The sequence below is a fragment of the Bison bison genome, unplaced genomic scaffold (genome assembly GCF_000754665.1).
Source record: "Bison bison bison isolate TAMUID 2011002044 unplaced genomic scaffold, Bison_UMD1.0 scf7180017864471, whole genome shotgun sequence".
Taxonomy (NCBI): Eukaryota; Metazoa; Chordata; class Mammalia; order Artiodactyla; family Bovidae; genus Bison; species Bison bison.
Window position 1 is genome coordinate 8,054,653 of NW_011495032.1, and position 7,260 is coordinate 8,061,912.

Genomic DNA, 7,260 nt, shown 5'->3' on the forward strand with positions numbered 1-7,260 from the left:
CCCCCCCCCCCCCCACCTCTTCGCTGTAGCATGTATTCTTTGTAACTGTCCTTGTAGGACCACTTTCTCTGAGGGCAACCTGTGCGAGTGAGGCTCCAACTTTGTGGACGTAGGGAGTCCATGGTCCTCGTTGCTCACAAACATGCCTTTGTTCCCATCACCTGAAGCAGTTCTGCTGTTTTCTATTATCTTATTCCTGCTGGAGCCCATCACCTAAGAACTGCATCCTGTTGAAGGGTGCGATTATGTCAATGAAGGCTGCTTCAGTTACAGGTGACAGAAAATTAACTCAAGCTGGCTTGAGTTGCTTTTTAAAAATGAATTTCATTGCCTCATAGAACTGAAAAGTACAGAGATGGATATAGGTTCAAAAATGTTAGAACATGTTTTTTTGAACATGGGATTCTGGGTGGGTAGGTGAAATGGATGAGGGTGATGAAACGTACAAACTTCTGGCTGTAAAATAAATAAGTCATCAGGATGTCATATGCAACATGGTGACTATAGTTAATAAATACCTTATGGTATAACTGACAATTGCAAAAATAAAAAGCCTAAAACAAACAAACAAACAAAAAACTCCACACAACAGAAGACAGAGAATCAAATGATGCCATGAATCATGGGGACACACATGCCCAACCTCTCTCATCTCTGATCATCTCTGACCTGATGTCATCCTTAGGCAGGTTTTCTCTCTATGGCTGTGGGCTTACAATTTCATGAACTCGAGTCCAGAAGTAAAATAAGTTCCCCTTTTCTAAGGCCTGAGTTTGGGTCTTTCTGATGCATCTCTGGTCTAATTTCTGTGGCTGGGTTGGGGGAGGGGGTTGTGTCCAGTGCTTTGATTGGCCAGACCTAGATCTTGTATCCACCTCCAGAAACAAGGAGGATTTATTACACTTGAACTACTTAAACTGGAAGGTTTAGAGGCTGGAGGATTTCTTGAAGTACACTAGGGTTCCCTTCTATAAGAAGGGGGAGATAAAAAGATCCATTGCATATGGGGAGCAGCAGAAGATGACTCATGAAGCATCTAGAATAGCAGGAGCAAGTCTCAATTATGAATGTCATTTGATTGGAATGACTACCTGAAACATGGTGTTGAGAAGGATGCTGAGGTTGCCTCAGTGTGCAGTAACTGATAAGCAGTGTCTATCACAGATGCAGAAACATGGGCTGGTGTTGTAAGTGCCATGGATTAACCAGCTCTGCTGGAGAAGATACCTTTATGTGGCCATGCTGATCACTAATGCCTTTAAAATGAGAAAGCTTTTTTCCTTCACAAAACATGAGATGGGATAAAATTTTTCCTGCTGAAGATGAGCAATATATTCAAGCATCACTTGCTCTGATGAAGGTCCCAGGGTATCCTCATCTCACCTTCCTTTTGTGAAAATTAAGGTAAAGCAGCAAGCTTGGCAAGTATTGTTGAGATCTGGCTACAGACTGTGGCCAAAATGCCTGGGGAGTGTTTGAATGCTTCTGCTTCGGGCACAATTACATTGTGAATGAGCCAATTGTGTGGAAGATGTAAAATGTTTCCGAGTGGATTTCTCATCTTGACAAACTCCTCCACTAACAGCCTAGGAGCACACATCTCTTTAGCAGTGAAAGGGAATAGGCATTAACAGTGAGAGGTGGGGATGCTAACAGCCCAAGGCCCTCCGCCCTCTGCCAGTACCATTAGCTTAATCTTCCGTGGCTGGAAGCTGCCCTCCTGCAACTCCAGGCCTCATTATATATGCTTCTCGGGCCCACTGTTCCTTGCTCCACAGCTCCTCCTCACGCATCTGACATAACCTAATGAAGACACTTAGCTTCACTTCTCACATCTGTTGCTCAGGCACAAGTCAGTGTCCTCTGATGCCTGAGTGTCTGAGGGGCCCAGCAGCATGTGGCCATCAGGGTTGTGGCTCAGAGAGATAGTTTCAGGGCTGCACTCTCTCTGGGACCCATTCAGCAACACCCTTGAATATCTTATCTAGGCATGAGGACACACAAATAAACATCACCAGTCCCCATCCTCCAAGACCATCTGTGACCAAAGACAGGTCCCTCAATGTATAAGTCATAACACAGAATGTTGAGTTCCAAAGAAAGGAGTAGATCTGGAGAGGCTGCTTGAAGACACAGTAATTAATATAGGTTTGTATTACTTCCTGATGCTCATGCTCATTCTATTTTAATACAAAGAACAAATCTGACACCATATTAGATCTGTTTCTTTTCCTTTAACCTTTGTATTCTATTTCTTCCAGTTAATGTTGCTTATAACCTAAAATATACAGGGTAGCCCATTCTCAAGGCTCTTATCTTTAAGAGCATAACACTTTTACATTCATAAATAATAATTTGCAGAACAGGAAATAACATTTGCCTTGTTGGAAGTTTACATGAACACCATAACCTGGACCTACGTGGACAGCTGGAAGAACAAAGGATTCCTACACCAAGAAGTCTGCAATAACTAACCATGCCCCTCCCTCAATTTGCCTTTTAATTAAAGACACTGCTGAAACCCTTTGGGGAGCTCAGGGTTTTTGGGGGTATGAGCCACTTGTTCTCCTTGGATGGCCCTGCAGTAAACCTTTCTCTGCTCCAAACTCCATGTGGTATCCTTTGGCCTCGCTGTGAGCTGGGCACATGAAGTTGAGTTAGATAGGGCTGTGAAATTGACAGGCCCTGTGCTTACTGCCCCCATTTTACAGATGGGGAAACCAAACTTTAGGTTGTAGAGCCATTCATTCATTCATTTACCTTTTTCTAGTACCTACTATGTATCATCACCTTGCTAAGTACTGGGGATACAGAGATGAGTCATCCTTCCCAATCTTGATTGAGATGCTCATGACTATCCCTCAAGAGACACCACTCAGTGAATGGATCTGGGAGACTGAGCACTTGTTCCTCTGTTTGAGGTTATCTTCCCCCAAATACTTGGGATGGTACATTTCATGTAGTGCAACCTTAAAGATATGGCATTCCTAAAATGATCTACTCCCCAAAACAGTACTGATGTTTTTCTGTAAGATGTTTCTCTCAGTTCTCTGAGTTTTTGCCAAGATGGAGCAGCAGCTCCTTGTTATATAAATGCAGGTCCCTGGAGGCTCAGACGGTAAAGCGTCTGTCTACAATGCAGGAGACCTGGGTTCGATCCCTGGGTCGGGATGATCTGCTGGAGAAGGAAATGGCAATCCACTCCAGTACTATTGCCTGGAAAATCCTATGGACAGAGGAGCCTGGTAGGCTACAGTCCATGGGGTCGCAAAGAGTTGGACACGACTTCACTTTCATTTTCCCTTTCCCTTTCTACCCTACAACAGGGACCATCTCTTGGGAACAATGAAAATGACTCCCTAGAATTTTCTCCGTTCAAATGGTTGTTGACATATCCTGGAAGAATTTTTCAAGAAAGCTCTATAAACACTGGATTTGAGAACTGTGTTTACAAAGCCATCTATTATGTTGACTCAGAAGATCTGGAGGCAGAAATCTTTGGGCTCTGCAGACACTGCATGAACCCCAGAGGTGCCATCAGTGGCTGCTCGACAGGATGGCTCTAAGCTGCACCCCAGGAACTCAGGAAAGCCATGTTCCCTGCTACTTCCCCTTACCCTGGAATGAACACAGTGGAGCTGCTTTGACTCTTCTCCCAAATGATGCAAGGCTATATTCAAGTTATTTTTTCTGAAATCACCTAATACCATTGGTAAACCAGTGATTGGGTTCAGGCTTATTTTGACCACTTTCATGAAAATTTGTTTTTAAGGATATTTTTAATCTGACAGTGAAAACATTCTTATTTTGTTCCTTCAAATTTAAGCTGTGCTAAATTTGACAGGAGAGAGTGAGGATCTTGTTAGTACCATTTTGGATGAATTCTGCCTGTTCTACAGAACAGTATAGAGCCCCAATCCCCGGGGAATAATACTGTTTTCCTTGCAATTTTGCTGCAAGGAGGACTGGGTTTGCTAAGTAGATGCTGTCCCTCATCCTACTGTTTCTTCCCTTATGTATGTGTACTAAGTGGTTACAGTTGTGTCTGACTCTCTGCAACCCTATGGACAGTAGCCCACCAGGCTTCCCTGACCTTGGGATTTTCCAGGCAAGAATACTGGAGTGGGTTGCCAATGCCCTCCTCCAGAGGATCTTCCCCACCCAGGGATCCAATCCCAGTCTCTTATGTCTCCTACATTGGCAGATGCGTTCTTTACCACTAGTGCCACTTGGGAAGTCCTCTTCCTTTAAGAGAGAAACATAAATAAACTATATATATCCTCAGAAAATAAAGACCACATTCAATTTAGTTCTTCCAAAGATCATTTGCACTTTGAGAATAGCCTTTCCCTGACCAATAACCATTTGGATTTTCGTGAATGTTTTCCTAGTGTTTTTAACATGCATGTAATTTGTGCTAAGCAAGCCTCTGTGTACATTTAAATGAGTGACGATGATTTCTGTTCACACAGCTGAGGCCTCTGTTAAGCTGTGGATCTAAGACAGAGCTTGTTCAAGTCAGTCTTGATTTATTAAGTACCAGTGATATATTGATACATGGATTCAGATTTGCTTGCTGTCATTGTGTCCTTTACAGTTCTCTGAAAGCGAGTAGGACCTTGTGGAGCTCCTGGGCACAAAATCCTTTCTGTGTCCCCTGTTTCTGGATTACAGGAAATAGACTTCATTCAGGCTCCATGGCTTTCCCCAAGTTTCAAAGCACAGGTTCAAACAGTTGCTAATCATGGAAGGGAAGGGATGCAGAGATAAGGGAGGAGCAGCCAAGAAATAGTGCAGCCTTGAGGCAGGGTCCTGATTCTCCCTCAGGGTAGACACACAACAATGCCTTTGAGCTGTTTTGCAGATACTGAACCCCCCACCAGTTCAGTTCAGTCGCTTAGTCATGTCCAACCCTGCAACCCCATGGACTGCAGCACATCCGGCTTCTCTGTCCATCACCAACTACTGGAGCTTGCTCAAACTCATGTCCATCGAGTCAGTGATGCCATCCAACCATCTCATCCTCTGTTGTCCTCTTCTCCTCCTGCCTTCAATCTTTCCCAGCATCAGGGTCTTTTCCAATGAGTCAGTTCCTTGAATCAGGTGGCCAAAGTATTAGAGTTTCAGCTTCCACATCAGTCCTTTCAATGAATATTCAGGACTGATTTCCTTTAGGATTGACTGGTTGGATCTCCTTGCAGTCCAAGGGACTCTCAAGAGTCTTCTCCAACACCACAGTTGGTTCAGGATGGGGAACACATGTATACCTTTGGCGGATTCATTTTGATATTTGGCAAAACTAATACAATTATGTAAAGTTTAAAAATAAAATTATTTAAAAAAAAAAAAGGCATCAATTCTTCGGTGCTCAGCCTTCTTTATCGTCCAATGCGCACATCCATACCTGACCACTGGAAAAACCATAGCTTTGACTAGATGGACCTTTGTCAGCAAAGTTATGTCTCTGCTTTTTAATATGCTGTCTAGGTGGATGTAACCTCCACCAGGTGGGATAAATGAACTGAATGCTGCCCGTAAGTATGCAGACCCCAGACTAGTTGGAAAAAGAAGGTTGATGATGGTGACTCCCACTTACCTCACCATCAACGAATCAGAAGAATGTTCATGAGCTGATCACACCCTCTTTGAACCATTAGCATAAAAACTCACTACTCCCTCCAGGATGGGACATCCAGTTTTGAGGGCCTGCTATGTCCTTTGCCTGGCAAGCAATAAAGCTATTCTCTTCTACTTCACCCAAAACTCTGTCTCTGAGATTTAGTTTGATGTCGGGGTACAGAGGCTGGATTTGACTTCACTGTTGACTGACCTGCATATCAATAGCTACTTTAGAGTTTCAGGGTCTCATCAGCCTGGGAAGACAACAAAAGGAATTCAGAATGAAATATTCATCCACAAAAGCCGTGGAAGTGCCGGACCTGTAGCCCAGATGTGTTTCTCCTTTCTCCTTTCCCCTGCTGGGTCCTGGTTTCTGTGATGTGCCTTTGAGTTCCTCACTACCTTTTCTGGATCAGTTCAGTAAGAGGTGGCGTTGAGAGTCATTAGAAATGACATGGCAATTCCCTTTGTCTGTAAAGTCAATAGGCAGTGTTTGGGCTTTCTCTCTCCTGTGACTGAGCTCTTTCTCCCCACTCCCTGATCTGGTCCTGAGAGTCAAGCTTTTTTTTTTTTTCCTGAGCATCATTAGCTATCACCATAACAGGGAAGAGCAAAATCTGACTCCCTATTGGATCTGTTTCTTTTACTTTAACCTTTGTTCTCCAGTGCTTTTGTTACTATAATCACCAAAAGAATGCTGTCTATCGCTATAAGCATACACAATGGCCTGCCTTGGGGAACCTGCCCCTCTGCCTGAAAGTTAAACTACGGTAGCTTTGTTCAGCTCACTGGGAAACACCCTGCCCCTGCCTACCAGTGAATGGTTGCAGGGAAGCAGAAATGAACACATCCCCTCCCCAAAGCTGACCAAGCCAGGAGATACTTGGCAATATGTATTGACTTTGCTTCCTCCCCTCTCCCCATCTCTGTCCCATAAAAGAAACAGGCATCCAGTCTCTAATAACACAGTACTCTAGGACATTAGTTCACCATCTTCTTGACTGTCCAGCTTTCTGAATAAAGTCTCTGTTCCTCACCTCTATACCTGTCTCCTGACTATTGGCCTGTCATGTGGCCAGCAGGCTGATCTTGGGTTCGGTAACATCACCTGGCTGAACTTTTTTCCTTAGGCAAAGAGGTCACCTCTGCCTCTGACCTGAACCAAAAGTTGAATGTTTGTGTGCTCAGATAAGCCCCTTTCTGGGGATCAAGCATTCCTGAATTGATAGAAAAGAGGACAGGAGAGATACTTGGGTTTGTTCCCTCCTGCTGAGGCACCCTGAGTGAGGCACTTAACTTCCCCAGCTCTCCAAGCCCTCCAGCCAAACCCTGAGAATATGAGGATGCTGCAAGTGCCCTTCTGTCCTGGAGTATGAGCTGCAGGATCTTCTGAGCTGATGGGACGGCTCTGTGGCAAACTAAATGGACTGTAGTTTTCCCTTCATAACCACTTGTTTGATATCATTTTTACAGAAGCTCTACTTTTTTGTAAAGTCGTCTTTTTTCTGCTGCACTTTGTCTTGTGATTCTGCCTTATTATTTCTTCCTCCTGTTTTCAGTGCTGACTCTCCACAGGTGTCCCTGGACCTCACCGTCATCCATCAGAGTAATTTCCTCTGAATCCATCCCCCACAGGAGCTC